This window comes from Chiloscyllium plagiosum, unplaced genomic scaffold (genome assembly GCF_037043375.1).
Source record: "Chiloscyllium plagiosum isolate Xiang-an unplaced genomic scaffold, Cpla_swu_hap1 HiC_scaffold_13, whole genome shotgun sequence".
Lineage (NCBI taxonomy): Eukaryota > Metazoa > Chordata > Chondrichthyes > Orectolobiformes > Hemiscylliidae > Chiloscyllium > Chiloscyllium plagiosum.
The window spans coordinates 13,810,139-13,827,818 of NW_028270151.1; the positions used below are offsets into that span (position 1 = coordinate 13,810,139).

Here is a 17,680-nt window from a genome sequence, read left to right on the forward strand (position 1 = left end):
GTTCATAGCTCCTTGAAAGTGGAGTCACAGGTAGATAGGATAGTGAAGGCAGCGTTTGGTATGCTTTCCTTTATTGGTCAGTGTATTGAGTACAGGAGTTGGGAGGTCATGTTGCGGCTGTACAGGACATTGGTTAGGCCACTGTTGGAATATTGCGTGCAATTCTGGTCTCCTTCCTATCGGAAAGATGCTGTGAAACTTGAAAGGGTTCAGAAAAGATTTACAAGGTTGTTGCCAGGATTGGAGGATTTGAGCTATAGGGAGAGGCTGAATAGGCTGGGGGTGTTTTCCCTGGAGCGTCGGAGGCTGAGGGGTGATCTTATAGAGGTTTACAAAATTATGAGGGGCATGGATAGAGTAAATAGGCAAAGTCTTTCCCCTGCTCTTCAGTAATCATGGACATTAACTCCATAATGACCAGCATCCCTGCTTCTGCCTCCTGTTTTTCTGTAATCGCCCTCTGCTCAGCCTTTTCCTTCATCAAGTTGTCCCCTGAGAGCCAGTACCTTTTCGCTTTTACGTACGGGGCTGCCAGTACACATGGACCAGGTTTCCCCAGGGTAACACGGAGAGCCCCACAGTCTATGCTGCTGCACCCTCTTCACTCTACACCGGCTGTGCCACAGCACCCTCCTCCAATATGCAGATGATTTGTTATTGGCCTCCACTTGCATGCAGGAAACTGTAGCACTGCTCTGCTGTTTAGCAGAAGATGGACACAGGGTTTCAATGGAAAAAATGCAACTCTGCCAGTAGAAAGTACAGTACTTGGGATACGAATACTCACATGGCCTCAGGGCACTATCCAGAGAGAGAGTCACGGCCCTTACTCAGCTTCCCCCACTAGCCACAAGAAGTACGCTGCAGGCTTTCCTGGGGATGGTGAATTATTGCAGGCACTGGATCCCAGACCACCGTGCCATCGACGAGCCCCTACAGGAGGCATCTTCACCAAAGCAACCAGCAAAAATGCACTGAATGCCAAAGATGGAACACGCATTCACCAAATTAAAACAGCGACTGCTCTCTGCTCCTGCCCTGGGGGTCCCAGACTACGCTCAGTCCTTTTACCTCTATGTCAGTGAATCAGAAGGGGCTTGCCTTCGGCATTTTAATGCAGCTTCATGGGGATCTCCGGAGCCCTGTTGTTTATTACTCTGTACACTTCCCGCCTGTTGTAAGGGGAATGCCGGTGTGTTTGAGAGCTGTGGCAGCAGCCGCAGTAACAGTAGAAAAGGCCACCCCCATCATGCTGGACCACCCATGCACTGTTTTGGTTCCCCATTCGGTCTCCCTGCTGCTTAATTCAGCAGCAACCCAACATTTCACTGCCACCCGGAGAACTGGCTGTGAGGTCACTTTACTGTCCAAAGCTAACCTGTCCCTACAACGTGCCCCCTGCCCTGAACCCCGCCACCCTGCTCCCACTCACTCAGAACCCCATTGCAAACGACCATGACTGTTTAGACCTCATTCAGCAGGTCGTCAACGTGCACCTTTAGACAACCGTGACCTCATACTCTTTACAGATGGGTGCCCTTTCAGGCCTTCGGACCACCACACACTGGCAGGGTATGCCGTCTGCACCCCTTTCACAATCCTAGAAGCAGCTGTGCTACAGATGGTATATCTGCGCAGTTGTTTGCGTTTGCGTTTACTAGGGTTTGCATCATTTCAAAAGGTAACACAGCCAAATGTGCACTGACTCCAGGTATGCCTTTGGAGTCGTTCATGATTTTGGCACACTCTGGAAACAGAGAGGCTTCATCACTTCAGCAAGCTGCGCTGATCTCCAATCTCCTGGAAGCAGTCCTGTTACCCTCTGCCCTAACAATTATAAAACACGCTGCCCATACCTCTGCCACTGATCCTGTCACCCTCGGGAATGCCTCAGCGGACACAGCAGCTCGGGAAGCCACACTGCACCCCACCACTGCAGGCCCCCAGAATGGCGAAGGCCCCAGTATTCCCTGACCCCATGGAGGCAGTGCGAACTGCCCGACAGGCTGCTCCACTGCAAGAAAAGGACAGTTGGGCCCGCATTGGGCCCACACAATCACCTTCCCTACAGCTACTTGTACACCCTGATGGCAATATCATTTGCCCAAGAGCCCACCTACACACACTGGCCCAAGCAGCCCATGGCATTGGCCACATGGGCAAGAGGGTCATGATACACACTGTGAATCAGTCCTGGTATACACTGGGATTTGCTGCTGCTGCCCAAGCCCTGCTGTCACAGTACCTCATTTGCCTGCAGAACAATGCAGGAAAGCCAGTTGCCAGATATGACCACCTACCTGTTCCTGAGGGACTTTGCACACATGCTCCAAAAAACAAGGTTAAATACACATCCTTGTCATCATTGACATGTTCTCTAAGAGTGGAAGTGTTCCCCACAAGAAAGGATGATGCATGGACCATGGTGAAATGCCTCCTACGGGATGTCATCCTCAGATTCAGGGTCCTCGGTAACATAGAGACAGACAGAGGGACTCTTCACTGCTAGGCTCACGACTGGTATTAGTGAGGCACTAGGGATACCATGGTGACACCACATCCTCTACCAAACCCAGTCGTCAGGCGTGGTTGAGCCGATGAATGACACCCGTAAAACCACACTGACCAAGATCACCCAAGACACATGACTGACCTGGCCAAACGCCTTTCCACTTGCTCTTTACACTATATGTGGCCAGGTGAACACATGACTGGACTCACCCATTTTGAGGTGCTCATGGGGCAACCTATACTCACTGCTACCAGACCCCCAAAGCTCTCCACGAATACAGCCCTTCTCCTAATACAAGTGGCTCTGATGAATTACATGCAAACCCTTAGCAGGAGCATTGATGCAAAGCATGATCAGGTCAGAGCTGTGCTGCCCACATCCCAATTAGTGCTAATTCATCCATTCAGACCCGGGGACTATGTCATGATAAAATTACTGGAAAAGGACTCTCTCTCCCTGAGGTGGAAAGGCCTGTACCTGATCCTGCTGATGACCCGGACAGCTGTGAAAGTTGAAGGACAGCCTGAATGGACATATGATGCCCACTGCAAGAGAGCTCCACCTCCAATGAGCAGGGACCAGACAGGACAAGGTACCACTCGCAACACCGAAGATGGATCCAGTTGCACGCAGCAGCCATCACCATCATCACTCTGAACCTGACTGTTTGATTGTCACACCGTGGCTTGCAGGTAAACAGGGACAAGGGGAGAGCTATTTAATAATCCGCCATGACTTGTGGGCCAACACTTTCCTGAGAATGGCCCATGGGTATGCTCAGCGATTTAATCAGATCCGCTGCTGGGTCTGCACTAGAGCCCCGTCCACTCTCATGGGGGTATTCTCTTAGCTTCTATCACCTTTAAAATCTCTGACATGGCAGAGTGGTGGCTGGAACCAAACTGATCCCGTAAGGTTACCACACTCAAAATATTACCAGCAATGACTAACTATGGGGACAACAGCCTAGCCCACTGGAGTCTGCGGGGTACCACTGGACACACTTAAAGGGTGGTTTTACCCGGCCTACAACCTCTTCTATGAACCCCCAGCCCTGATCATTGCTGACACCACCAAACAGGGGCCACCTGCAGGATCCATCTGTTTAAACTGCTGAACTCCCCCTCCGAACCGACATTCACCCCAGATCTGGCTGCATTGCCCCCTTCGCATCCCTCCCTTAAAAAAACACACAGAAGAGGGGGAATTGTGGGAAAGGATCTGCCACGCTGCCTACCCACAGCATGGCCACAGATAACACAGAAAATCAAGCCTGTCCAAACCATACAAGAATCACCCAAAATGCCTCAGCATTGACCAAACAAGGTGAGAAGAGAAACCAGACATGACCATAGTAACTGCAGACCAGGGAATACACTTCCCAAAACCAGTAAGCTTTCTGGACCCAAACAATACAGCTGTCCCAAAGCCTTGAGAGCAGTCTTGTACCCCAGTGATATCAAAGGACAGGTCAGACAGAGAGGCACCAGAATACCTTGCTCACCGGAGAGAAACAATGGAAACACCTCAATGCCAAGGAAAGGGACATTCTCGCCTATCCTCAAAGAGAACTGGAATCTCCTGATCCCATTAAAAACTGTTTGATGCTGCCAGGATGCTTCATTGTATCTATCATTCAGGACATCCTTCTGATAGCTGCCTTGCGATTATCACCATCGTAACTGGATTACTTGCTAATCAAGACCATTGTATTTTCCCTATTTTCAATTAGCATCATTGTACAATATTCCTATTAAAAAACTGGCTTGATTCTCTGCTCAGGGAAGAAACCGTTGATCTACCTGTATAGAATGTCAGTTCTGTGTCAGCCTAGTCAACTTCTCTTCCAGCTACATGGACAGCTTGTCAATTTCACCCCATCTGGCTTGTGTGATCTGTGCTTTATTGGGCTAATTTCTCCGACACATCGAAATCATTCATATAACTGATGAAAAGTAGTGGACCCAGCACCGATCCTTGTGGCACACCACTGGGTCACAGGCCTCCAGTCTGAAAGGCAACCCTCCACCACCCACCTTCGGTCCTCTAGGTGAAAGTGAGGACAGTAGATGCTGGAGGTCAGAGTCAAAAAGTGTGGTGCTGGAAAAGCACAGCAGTCAGGGAGCATCCAAGGAGCAGGAGAGTCCATGTTCCAAGCATAAGCTCTTCATCAAGAATGATGCCCGAAACCTGCTCCTCAGATGCTGCCTGACTGTCTGTGCTTTTCCAGCGCCACACTTTTTGACTCTATCCTTCCAGCCAGTTCTGCATCCACTTGGCAGCAGTGCCTAGGGCGTGGCTCCGCGCTGATTGACAGCTGTACCCTTAGGGCGGGGCCAGCACCCGTTGACAGGTGGATCCGGGGTGGGTCCTTGCGGTGATATCCGAGTCCAGGGGCGGAACCGTTATGATTGACGGCAGGAACTGTGGGCTGATTGGCAGTAGGACCCTGGGGGGCGGGGTCGCGCGGTGCTCGACGACGGGTGCAGCGCCGGGACCAACTGGTGATTGACATCAGGACCTGGTTGGGCCGAGCTGTGATGGGTGACGGCACGTCACGGGGCCGGATCCCCTGGTGATTAATAGCTGGGCCTGGGGGCGGGGTCCCGCGGTGATTGACAGCACGTCAGTGCGGTGATTGACAGTTGTGCCGATGGGCAGGGTCAGTGCGGTGGTTGAGCATTGGGACAGGGTCATTGCGGTTATTGAGCGCTGGGCCTCGGGCTAGGGTATCAGTGTGTTGATTGACAGCCTATCTTGGGGTAGGTGTCAGTGCGGTGATTGACAGCAGTCCTGGGGGCCTGGTCAGTGCGGAGTTAACCCACGGGCCTAGGGCGGGATCTGTGGGTAATTGACAGCCAGTCCTGGGGGCGGTTCCAGTGCTGTGAGTGACGGTTGTGCCTGGGGCGGGATCAGTGCGGTGATTGACAACCAGTCCCGGGGGGGGGGCGGTGTGTCCGGTGCTGTGATTCAACGAGGTAAAAACAATGACTGCAGATGCTGGAAACCAGATTCTGGATTAGTGGTGCTGAAAGAGCACAGCAGTTCAGGCAGCACCCAAGGAGCTTCGAATGCTGCCTGAACCGGTGCTGTGATTGACGATTGGGTCTGGGGCGGGGTCAGCGCGGTGATTGACATCCAATCCTGGGGGCGTGGTCAGTACGAGGTTGACCAATGGGCCTAGGGTGGGTTCAGTGCGGTGACTGACAGCCAGTCCCGGAGGGGGAGGTGGCGTGTCCGATGCAGTGATTGACGGTTGGGCCTGGGGGGCGGGATCAGTGCGGTGACCGATAGCCAGTTCTGGGGGGCGTGTTCGGTGCAGTGATTGACGGTTGGGCCTGGGGGGCGGATCAGTGCGGTGACCGACAGCCAGTCCTGGGGGGCGTGTTCGGTGCAGTGATTGACGGTTGGGCCTGGGGGGCGGGATTAGTGCGGTGACCGTTAGCCAGTTCTGGGGGGCGTGTCCGGTGCAGTGATTGACGGTTGGGCCAGGGGGGCGGGATCAGTGCGGTGACCGACAGCCAGTCCTGGGGGGCGTGTCCGGTGCAGTGATTGACGGTTGGGTCTGGGGGGCGGGATCAGTGCGGTTTCTCGGGCGACGTGAGCTCCGCTGTTTTTTTCTCACTGCCACACTCATGTGTCTTGGGTCCGCCCTCGCCTCTTCATCATTATCTGCTGTTCAGTTTGGAGCCGAGAGCTTCTAGTAGTAACAGGTAAAGAGGGAGCAGTGGCTGGGCACTTGTTTACGGGTCGGGGGGAGGTGGGTGTGGGGTTGGTAGTTGTGGTGCAGGGCGAGGCTCAATGCCGTCCACCAGGCCCCGACCTAAAGCAGCCTCCTTCAGCGGCCTTTTACCCAACCCAAGGAAAATAGGAATCTTGGTTCCGGCTCACTGGGTGTAAAACTGTGCTTGTTTGATTGTTTTGGGTCGTGGCGTGAGCCTGGCCTCCCTCTCCATCTCATTCTCCTTCGTTCAGCAATCACCATTTCTTTCTTAAAAAAAACTTCTTATTTTAATCTTCAGACCGTGGCTTGCCTTCTTCAGGACGTTTCTCCACCTCCCTCCCTGATTTTTTTTGTAACACTTGTATTGTTTACAAAAACATTGTCCTGTCTTTACATGTCTGTTTATAAAATAGCGATGGCTACAATGTTCGCTTGTATGGCAAATATTTACTTTTCGATTGACTTGTTCGTTTGGATTTATTAGCAGCAATATAAGGCGCACGAAACGAAATAAAATGGGCAAATCGACTCGGGTTAAAAATAATGTGATTTTGTGCTGTCCGCAGTAACTGACATTGCCGTAACATTCCATGTCGTACGGCTACTATTGAAGTATCATCCAATGGATCTGCTGAATGATAACCAAATTACTTCTATTTCTCAAAGCTAACTCTTCCAAGAACTAAATGATTCCGAAAACATTAAGTGCTCTATTCTAATGACTAAGTTGTTCAATGCTAGTGAAAACTCTATCGACTAAAGATCTCTCTCTCTCTGATCAATCTATTTCTAAGCTTGAATGTAACCTTGTCTGCAGTAACAATGTCTGCTGTGCATTCCAGGTTAGACACCTCACCTCAACTGTAGCCTTTTATCTACCTGCTGACTTGTCAGATCAGCCACATCTCCTCCTCCATTTTGTGCAAGCAGTTAATTGAAGTCTAATGTTCTAAACAAAGGGAAATAAAACCATGTTTAATTTGCAAGTCAGCATCTGTAGAGTGGTCTTGTCATAGATGTTTGCTATAATTGCCCCTAGTTGCACCTACAGTTGCTGGTTGACCCTGATGTGATCAGGACCTGCAACAATTAGGAGGAGAAATTGTAATGTGCATTAAACTTGAAAGTTATAATTCCATAATGTAGCAAGATGATGTGGGGGAAGAGAAGTTCAGGGAACATAAAACCATAATGTGAGACTTTTTGGATTCACAAGCAATAAGCTGTTAAGAACGAACTTGTCCCAAAGTGTTTTGCAGCCAATGAAGTGATTTTAGATAGTCTATGCACAACAAGTTGCAATGAGGGAAATGACATTCTATTTTTGCAATTGTGGGTGAAGGACAAATATTCCCTCTCACACTGAGGCCACTGCTGCTGCTCTAAGGTGTGTCGTGCTTTAATTAGTTGGAGTTAGTGTTTAATGTTGCTGTTTTGATAACTTGCTTAATTTTATAAATAAGCACTAATTAAGTCATAGAATCTTAGTTTCATAAAAATAATGTCCATCACTTTGGAATACCCAGTGCACCTGAAGCATTGAAGGTTTAAGGAAGGAATTTAGTTTTTAGTTGGAATAACTTTGCTTCCTGTTTCTTTTCTATTTAATTAACTGGTATTACAGAATCATATTGGACAATTTAGCCCATCATGTTTTGACACTTGGAGTGAATTACTAACTGATCCCACTCAGCTGCATTTCTTAGCTCGTAGTCCTAAAAATGTTTCTTTCGTGAGTATATTATGCAAGTACCTTTGGACGGCATGGTGGCACAGTGGTTAGCACTGCTGCCTCACCGCTAGAGACCTGGGTTCAATTCCCACCTCAGGCAACTGTCCGTGTGGAGTTTGCACATTGTCCCTGTCTCTGCGTGGGTTTCCTCCGGGTGCTCTGGTTTCCTCCCACAGCCCAAAAATGTGCAGGTTAGGTGAATTGGCCATGCTCAATTGCCCGTAGTGTTAGGGGAATGGGTCTGGGTGGGTTGCTCTTCAGAGGGTTGGTGTGGACTTGTTGGGCCGAAGAGCCCGTTTCCACACTAAGTAGTCTAATCTAAATTTCTCTTGAAACGCTACCCTCATCCTTTTACTCGGTGTATCCTGTCTTTTATGTGTTACTTTATTGCTAGTTGTTTTAAAATAAAATCTAGATTAGCACTTCAGGGCAGCCATTTCATCTTTCAGATAATAGTGTACTCAGACTTGTTCAGAGATGCTATTACACATTTCTTGAACAGGTGGGACTTGTATGCAATCTTCCTGGCCCAGAGATAGGAATATTATCATTGCACTACAGGAGCCCTTTCTCACCTGGATTTATATTTTCTAATCAGACTGTTTAAAGGTGTTCTGACACCTCTGCACCGGATGGGACTTGATGGGACTTAAGCCTGGGCCTTCTGGCTCAGAACTAGGGGCACAACTACTGTACAATTAGAGGCCTACATCACACCTGGACATTTAAGATTTCATTTGAGTTTGCTTAGCAGTATTTAGCTGAGAGCTGTGCAAGATAAAAGCAAATATTTTCAATTGGTTTCCTTGGGATGCAGTAATTGGCTTTTGCACCTGGCTGCATTATAGTAGTGATGACAATTGCAAGTACTTCCCTTTTGGGAGGTACTTCAGAAATTTGAGGCTGAGGTGTTCAATAATAAGTTATTGGTGATTAGCTCCTGTCTCTGTAGTCTCTTTCCTGCTTATGTTCTTTCCTGTTAAAATGGTGTAAATTTGAACTTTACAGCAAGGTACTTTTTACCTTTTGGAGGGAGTGATGTAGATACACGTTGTGACCATCTATTTAATTACGTCATTTTAGTTGGAGAATTTTACGTTCATGTGATGCCTTAGCCATGAGCTGTTTGGAGGTAGAAGTAGAAAATTCTTTCTTTATGAAAGAGCGGTTCTGATCGTTCTCTCAGCCATGAGATTCTGAGCAAGAAACTAGCTGTGCAAATTGAATAGAAACAGTTGGCACTAGTGGGAGTTCGAATGAACACTACCTACTGTTGTTCAACAGTGTTGACAGTGCAGGGAGCCTCTTGATGTATTTGGCTTGTGATGTGTGGGCCATGATGAATAATTGTAACATAGGAACAAAGTATGCTTTTTAGTTGTTTGAGGCCATGGCTGATATGATCTCTGTAACTCATTTTATTCTACATCGCTTGATAAACAAGTTGTTTTAAAAGTAAAGGATGAATAAATGCAGTGAATTTCGATGTTCATGTATCAAATCAGAAACTTAACAGGGTACAGCAAGGAGTGAGCTACAGATGATATGTTATTACAAATGGACTGGATTATAAAATGTTTTAGTGTAACATCTCTGGAATATTTTGTACAGTTTCCATCACCACCTCCTGAGGGGTTATCCTTGCCCTTGAAGCATGACAGATTCACCAGGTTGATCTTTGGATGGGAGAACTGTGCAAAGGGGTCACATTTGAATAGAATGAGCACAGGTTCATTAGATTTAACAATAAGAGGTGGTCTTGTTAGAGCTTGTATTTTAGAGGCTTGTGACAGTTGATGCCAAAGTTCTGGTAACCCTGGTTAGTCTCAAATTGTGATGATACACTCAAGGGGTCAGCTACTGAGGACTGAAAAGTATTATGGATCTTTGGAATTCTCCATTCTAGAGAATACTGGATGCCCTGTCAAGAAATATATTTGAGCTGAGATGGATTTGTGGAATCTATATATTGGGAAACAATGGTTTAGTCTTACTACTATAACCAGACTATGAATCCAGAAACTCAGCTAATGCTCTGGGAGCCTGGGTTCAAATTCTGCCATTGCAGATGGTGGAATTTGAATTCAATAAAGAATCTGGAATTAAGAGTCTAATGATGTTCATGAAACACTTGATTGTCAGAAAAACCTATCTGGTTTGATAATGGCCTTTAGCGAAGGAAACTGCTGCCATTACCTGATCTGGCTCCCATGCGACTTTCGACCTGCAGCAATGTGGTTGACACTTCCCTCTGGGCAATTAGGGTTGGGCAATAACTGCTGACCTAGCCAGAGATGCCCACATCCTGTGACTGAATGTAAAAAAAAAAAAATATCCAGCAGAGTCTAAGGATAGATAGAATAGAAACATGGATAATGTGGAAGTTATACCGTGTTATTGAATTGAGGAGCAAGCCCAAATTGCCATATGGTCTACTACAAGTTTTGTGTGTGCTATTAATCTAGAGTTTAAAATCAACAATTAAACTAGCATCAACTGCAGTTCATAGAAATCATGCCATTCCTGGTCTGGAAACACATCACCATTTCTTCAGTGTTGCTGTCAGAATCCTGGAACTATTTCCCTAAAAGCATTATAGATCTGCCTAAATCAAATGGAGTGTGGTGGTTCAAGAAATCAATTCACCATCACCACATTAAGGGCAACTAAGGATTGGCAACAAATGGTCTCAGTCATGCTCACATCCATCCACCCATTGCTTTTCCTTTTTGCATAGAAGCAAAAGCTTCCCAGCTTCACTTCTGAAAGATTGTTCTAACTCAAGTTATTTCTCTTATGGCTAGTTCTGTCTGTATTCAGTGAGATCTAACCTTGCTAACCAGTCTCCCATGAGGAACCTTGTCGAACTGAAGTCCATATAGATCACATCCACTGCTCTGCCGTCATCAATCCTCTTTGTTACTTCAGAAAAACTCAATCATATTTGTGAAACGTGATTTCCCCCACACAAAGCACGGTGACTATCCCGAATCAGTTCTTGCCTTTCCAAATACAAATACATTCTGTCCCTCAGGACGAAACAAATGGTTCAGTTTTTTTTTCAATTCGAAGTGGAAATGAGAATCTAGCTGAACCAGAAGAGTCGAGGAATATTTAATTGAACGAACTGGATAGGAATTTGTTCATATAATATAGGTCACTACACTAATAGCATGCATATGTGCCTGTTGAAACAAATTAGAATGGAAACAGATGAGGCTCTACCTACAGTTTTCATATGCTCCAATAACATGAACTTGTTATGAGACTGGAGATGCCACTCTTATTTGTGAACAAATGGCTGGATAACTTTTGAAATGTTGACTGATCAATTAACTGTGGGCAAATTCTTAGAACCTACAATTTCAGATGAGATTAGTACTCATTTAGCAAGACGATAAAAGACTAGTGCTGCTGGCTGCTCTGTTTTGGTTCATGGATTGTTTCTGTTTGTAGAGAATAGAAACTTGAGGATTGCTTGATAACTTAAAGGGAGGAACTTTGGCAAAGCCATGAAGATGGCCAGTAAACATTACTGGAATGCATGCTTCCTGTTATATTGAAGCCAGTTATATTTTTGTCGAGTTATTGGTGTTTGTTATTCTGTTCTCAGACAATTCCTGTAGATTCTTTATGTTGTGCATGTGCCTTCATTAGCTGATCCACATCTACCTTTCGTAACTGCTTAGAACACAGCACAAATTGGAGAAAATGTCTCAAATCTGTTGCATTTTATTCCCACCTGATGCCTTTAATTTGGCAGTAGTTGGTATCTGGAGTGGGGGAATTGTCTGAATCCTCTATCATTGCTGGTTAGTGCATTGCTGTGCTAGTCCATTGTGGTACTAAACCAACAGGGAATTCTTGTTTATTTTAAAATAGCATGTATATTTACATAGTGTTGGAAACTCAGATCATTGTTGTGACTCATGTGGATCTCTTTGAAATTTTTAGCTAATGTAAAAGACCATCTTTTTAAATTTTCAAATGTGAATCAAAATGGGAAAAGGATATTGCTGTAAACCAAGGACAGTGGGACAAGCTGCTGCACTTTCAAAATCAAGCTACTGAAACTCAATTGTGCTTGCATTGTTGCTTTGTTCAAACAGTGGACAAAAATCTTTGGAAGTCCAGTGGCATTATGGGTGTTTTCAGAGTAAATTTTGATTGGGTTTTTCAATTGGTACCAGTTGTGGAGGCTAGGATTAATCAGCATGACGACAACTTTGACCACTTGTATGTGAATAATGCAGATGGTCTCCAGACTGTATAAGAGACAGAATTTCTCTTACTCTGTGTAGTGACATAACCATAAGCTGGAAGGTAGCTGGTTATTCTCTCCCATCATTTGCAATGAACTCTTGGTTCTAATTGTGAATGGAAGATGAAGCAATGCACAACCTTCCTGTCCCTTCAGCAATGAACTGAAAGGATCTGGATATAACATGGAGATGAGACAATTTTAAAAGATGCATGAGGGGCAGCTCATTGAAATCTGTGGACTGGTTCTACTGAATTGTCTTGCCCGGTATCTTTTCCTCCTCCATAATATCTGTTTGTTTGTCTGTCTGCATGTGAAGGAGTAGGAGTTTCAGCGAGTAGAGTTCTATGTTGATCGTTCATACTCTTGGCTTGCCTTGATTTAGATGTAGTTGAAAAATGTGATGCTGGAAAAACACAGCAGGCCAGACAGCATCCAAGGAGCAGGAGAATCGACGTTTCGGGCATAGATGTAGTAAATAGTATTTAATGTTAAGCACAGAACTCTGTTCAGTGTTCTCTGACCTGAGTCCATCAGAGGTAAGTTGGGGAATGTAAAGGAATTGATTTAATTTTTCAACATTTGAGACAACCCAGGAATAATGGGGCTTGGGTATCCAATACCTGGACAAAAACCTCGCAGATAGAATGTAATATGAGGTTATGCATTTTGGAAGGAAGAATAGAAGAGCTGAGTATTATTTGTGAAGACTGCAGAAAGCTGCAGAGAGATTTGTGGGAGTCCTTGTGCATTAATCACGAAAAACTAGCACCCAAATTCAGGTCATAGGGAATGCAAATAGAATGTTGTCCTTTACTTCAAAGGGAATGGACTGTAAGGCACCATGGTGGCTCACTGGTTAGCACTGATGCCTCAGTGCCAGGGACCCGGGTTCGATTCGATTTTAGAAAAGTGGGAGGTTTTGCTGAAATTGTGCAAGTTACAAATCAGATAACAAGTGGAATACTGTAAACCATCTTGGTTGGCTTCACTAAGGAAAGACATACTGTATTGGAAGCGGTCCAAACAAAGATCCCTCAGATAATACCAGGTATAGGAGGACTGTCTTAGAAAATATTGAGTTGGTAAGGCTTTACTCATTGGAAGAGAGAAGAATGAGAGGTGACCTTATTGAAACATACAAGATTCCTTGACTTGACAGGGTGGATATGGAGAGGTGGTTTCACCTTGTGGGAGTAGTCTAGGACCAGAGGGCATAATCTCAGAATAAGGGATTGCACATTGTAAAACAAATGAAATTTTTTCTGAATATTGAGTCTGTGAAATTCTTTACCACAGTGTTGTTGAGGTTGGGTTGTTAAGTATTTTCAAGACTGCAATAGTTAGATTTTTAATCAGTAAGGGAATCAAGGGAAATGTGGAAATGGGAGGAGAGTGGAGCTGAGGATTATCAGATCAACCATGACCTCGTAGACTGGCAGAGCAAACTCAATGATCAGAATGGTCTATTTTGTAAATGTAGTATGGCCTATGGTCACTTTGAGCTGAAAATGTGTTGTTGGAAAAGCGCAGCAGGTCAGGCAGCATCCAGGGAACAGGAGAATCGACGTTTCGGGCATAAGCCCTTCTTCAGGAATGAGGAAAGTTTGTCCAGCAGGCTAAGATAAAAGGTAGGGAGGAGGGACTTGGGAGAGGGGCGTCGGAAATGTGATAGGTGGAAAGAGGTCAAGGTGAGGGTGATAGGTCAGACTGGGGTGGGGGGCGGAGAGGTCGGGAAGAAGATTGCAGGTTAGGAAGGCGGTGCTGAATTCGATGGATTCGACTGAGACAAGGTGGGGGGAGGGGAAATGAGGAAACTGGTGAAATCCGAGTTCATCACTTGTGGTTGGAGGGTTCCTATGCGGAAGATAAGGCGCTCTTCCTCCAACCGTCGTTTTGTTGTGGTCTGGCGATGGAGGAGTCCAAAGACCTGCATATCCTTGGTGGAGTGGGAGGGGGAATTGAAGTGTTGAGCCACAGGGTGGTTGGGTTGGTTGGTCCGGGTGTCCCAGAGGTGTTCTCTGAAACGCTCCGCAAGTAGCCGGCCTGTCTCCCCAATATAGAGGCGGCCACATCGGGTGCAGAGGATGCAATAGATGATGTGTGTGGAGGTGCAGGTGAATCTGTGGCGGATATGGAAGTTTCCTTTGGGGCCTTGGAGGGAGGTGAGGGGGGAGGTATGGGCGCAAGTCTTGCACCTCCTGCGGTTGCAGGGGAAGGTGCCGGGAGTGGAGGTTGGGTTGGTGGGGGGTGTGGACCTGACGAGGGAGTCACGGAGGGAGTGGTCTTTACGGAATGCTGATAGGGGAGGGGAGGGAAATATATCCTTGGTGGTGGGGTCCGTTTGGAGGTGGCGGAAATGACGGCGGATGATGCGCTGTACATGGAGATTGGTGGGGTGGTAGGTGAGGACCAGTGGGGTTCTGTCCTGGTGGCTGTTGGAGGGGCGGGGCTCAAGGGCGGAGGAGCAGGAAGTGGAAGAGATGCGGTGGAGGGCATCGTCGACCACGTTGGGGGGGAAATTGCGGTCCTTGAAGAAGGAGGCCATCTGGGTTGTGCGTTTTTGGAACTGGTCCTCCTGGGAGCAGATGCGGCGGAGTCGAAGGAATTGGGAGAATGGGATGGCATTTTTACAGGGGGCAGGATGGGAGGAGGTGTAGTCCAGGTAGCTGTGGGAGTCGGTCGGTTTGTAGTAGATGTCCGTGTTGATTCGGTCGCCTGAGATAGAAATAGAAAGGTCGAGGAAGGGGAGGGAGGAATCTGAGACTGTCCAGGTGAATTTGAGGTCGGGGTGGAAGGTGTTGGTGAAGTGGATGAACTGTTCAACCGCCTCGTGCTCCCACGAGGAGGCGCCGATACAGTCATCGATGTAGCGGAGGAAAAGGTGGGGGGTGGGGCCAGTGTAGTTGCGGAAGATGGATTGTTCCACATATCCTACGAAGAGGCAGGCCTAGCTGGGGTCCATGCGGGTGCCCATGGCTACTCCTTTCGTTTGGAGGAAGTAGGAGGATTGGAAAGAGAAGTTGTTCAGGGTGAGGACCAGGTTGTGGGACTGAGGTTGGAGGCGGTGGATGGGAGATCCCCCGAGGTGATGAGGTTATGGACGGTCTGGGAGATGATGGTTTGGTGGTGGGGGGTGGGGTCATGGTCAAGGGGGCAGTAGGAGGAGGTATTTGCGAGCTGGCGTTTGGCCTCAGCGGTGTAGAGGTCGGTGCGCCAAACTACTACCGCGCCTCCCTTGTCTGCTGGTTTGATAGTGAGGTTGGGGTTGGAACGGAGGGAGTGGAGGGCTGCACGTTCCGAGGTGAGAGAAGCTCCTATGGTCACTTTACCAAGTGAATCTTGATGCCAAAAAAGGCCCCTGCAATATTTGACTAAAATTCTTAAACCTAATATGTGCTCAAGTCCTATGGTAGTATTTTTACCTTGAATCTTACAAATAAGCCGTGTAAATACATGCAATATACGACAACAGGCAGATGAAAAACAATATCTTTAGTATACTGGATGATCTGGTGTAGCCTCAGGGAAAAGGATGAAACCCTTCAACTAAAATTAAAACTGGCATTGAGTAATTTTCACCTTGTAGGAAAAGGGTTTGTTTTTGAGTTTGTTTTTTCTAATTCTTAGCTCTTGTTCTTTTATAGATGCTGCACTACAAGAGGTTAACGAGAAACCTTTTAGCCAAGACATTGCTACTTGTATTCTGTATCGAATCTTGCTTGCCTGTTTATTGGTTTCTGGTAGCCAGTGCCTCAACATTCTTGCCCTTTTTTTGTTTAAGTCTCTTGATGACTTGTCACAATGTCTTCCAGGTGTACAGTCCCCAGAATACTCAGTTCATATGACTGTTCCTCTATATATGTCCATGATTTCAGCATACCAATAGCGACGGTTGTGATGTAGAGTTGTCATATGTTCTTGATATTTGAAAATTTTGATTCTCAAGTATAGATAACGGAGTTTTTGGCTTTTAGTGCTTTGAAGGTCTGACCTCTTAGGCAATGACAGAAGCTAAAGACAACTTTCCCAGAAATCATGTGACTTAATTTATCCAACAAGCCAACCAGTGAGTTAATTTCTGTTTATTCTTCACACAAGTATTTGCAGCCAGAGGAGAGTCTTGTGGTACAATTGTAGTGTTGCTTCTTCTGAGCCAGGAGGCCTGGGTTCAAGTCCCACCTGCTCCAGAGGTGTGGAATAACATCCTCAAGCAGGTTGATTAGGACATATGTATTTTTAAAAAAAAATTAGAACCAGAGTTGGGCAGGCCAGAGGTCAGAACAATGTTGAGCTGAGAAGCAAAGATCCTTACTGAAAGAAGGACAATTCTAGTAATTGTCAACCTCCATGCCAACAAAGCTAGAAAAAAAGATTTAAGCTGAGGGTTGTATTTGTGATGGGAGTAGGGTGAGGGTATTGGGGTCTGGGTGGGATGCAGACTTGATGGGCCAGATGGCCTCCATCTGCACTGCAGGGATTGAGATTGTTTTGGCAGCTTTTAAGTAATTAAAATCCAAAAAGTCACTGTTAGTCTGGTGCCTGTGTGTCTCAGGGTGAGACTGAGCAAACCACATCTGGTGATTGTGAAGAATAATGCTGAAAAATGCTTATGACTTTGAGAGTTCAGTAAATAATGAGTGAAGATGGGACAGATACTTCACTGGGTTTGAGTATCTACATAATATTGTAGGGGAAAAGTTGCTTTTTGCTGTTATTTTAAGAATCTTTTCAAAATTGTCCGATATACAGAGTGGTATTTTCTTCTGTACAAGAAACTTGCATTGTTTTGTTAGAAGTACATTAGCTTTGTGTAAACATACTCATTGATTGCCGTGATAACTAAATTGCAAAAGTAAAGCTGTGGTCTATCAAGCTAGGTTTCACTTTTTTTTGGTGTGTGGTTTAGTTTTGTTTGGGCCGTTTTTTTGTTGTCTTGACCCTGCTGAGGCTCCTTTGATGCTATACAGTCAGGCTAAAGAATCCCTGGGCTGTATCTGACGGCAGAGATATAGAAAACTCAGGGTACTGCTGTTGGTTTAGTCATTTTTAAAGGGACCTAATTTCACCATTCGGTGCACAGTGTGGACCTACACCATCAAGATTATCTGAGCAGAGCTGAGGAGGTTCTGCAGAATCTCACCATTGTGGTGAGGCCACGTTTGTGGAATTGATTTGTTGAGAGCTGCTGCTGAATGAGAATCAGTGACTAAATCATTCAAGTAAATCAATTGGAAATCAACCTGCGCAGTTCAGAGCTTTGAAAGACTTTTAGGCTGAAATTAGTGCCATGCATTCTGAAGAGGATTGAGTAGTAAATCTGCGAAGCTGTTGTACTAGCTGTTTAATGTATAATTTTATAGTTTATCTTGACAGTTTTTCACCATCTTGAATTTGTTGATATTTGGTTTGACAGTTAAGAGAGATTTTAAAAAAGTGAAGTCTTGTCTA

General features: G+C 46.1%; 1 protein-coding gene across 1 annotated transcript in view; it reads left to right on the forward strand.

The window, feature by feature from the left end:
* Positions 1-6,090: 6,090 nt before the first annotated feature.
* The window catches only part of rnf13 (ring finger protein 13), a 264,854-nt gene continuing 253,264 nt past the window's right edge, over positions 6,091-17,680 (forward strand). The window contains exon 1 of the mRNA XM_087993332.1: positions 6,091-6,225. The gene's annotated coding sequence lies outside the window, so the exon portion shown is untranslated. The remainder of the gene's footprint in view (positions 6,226-17,680) is intronic.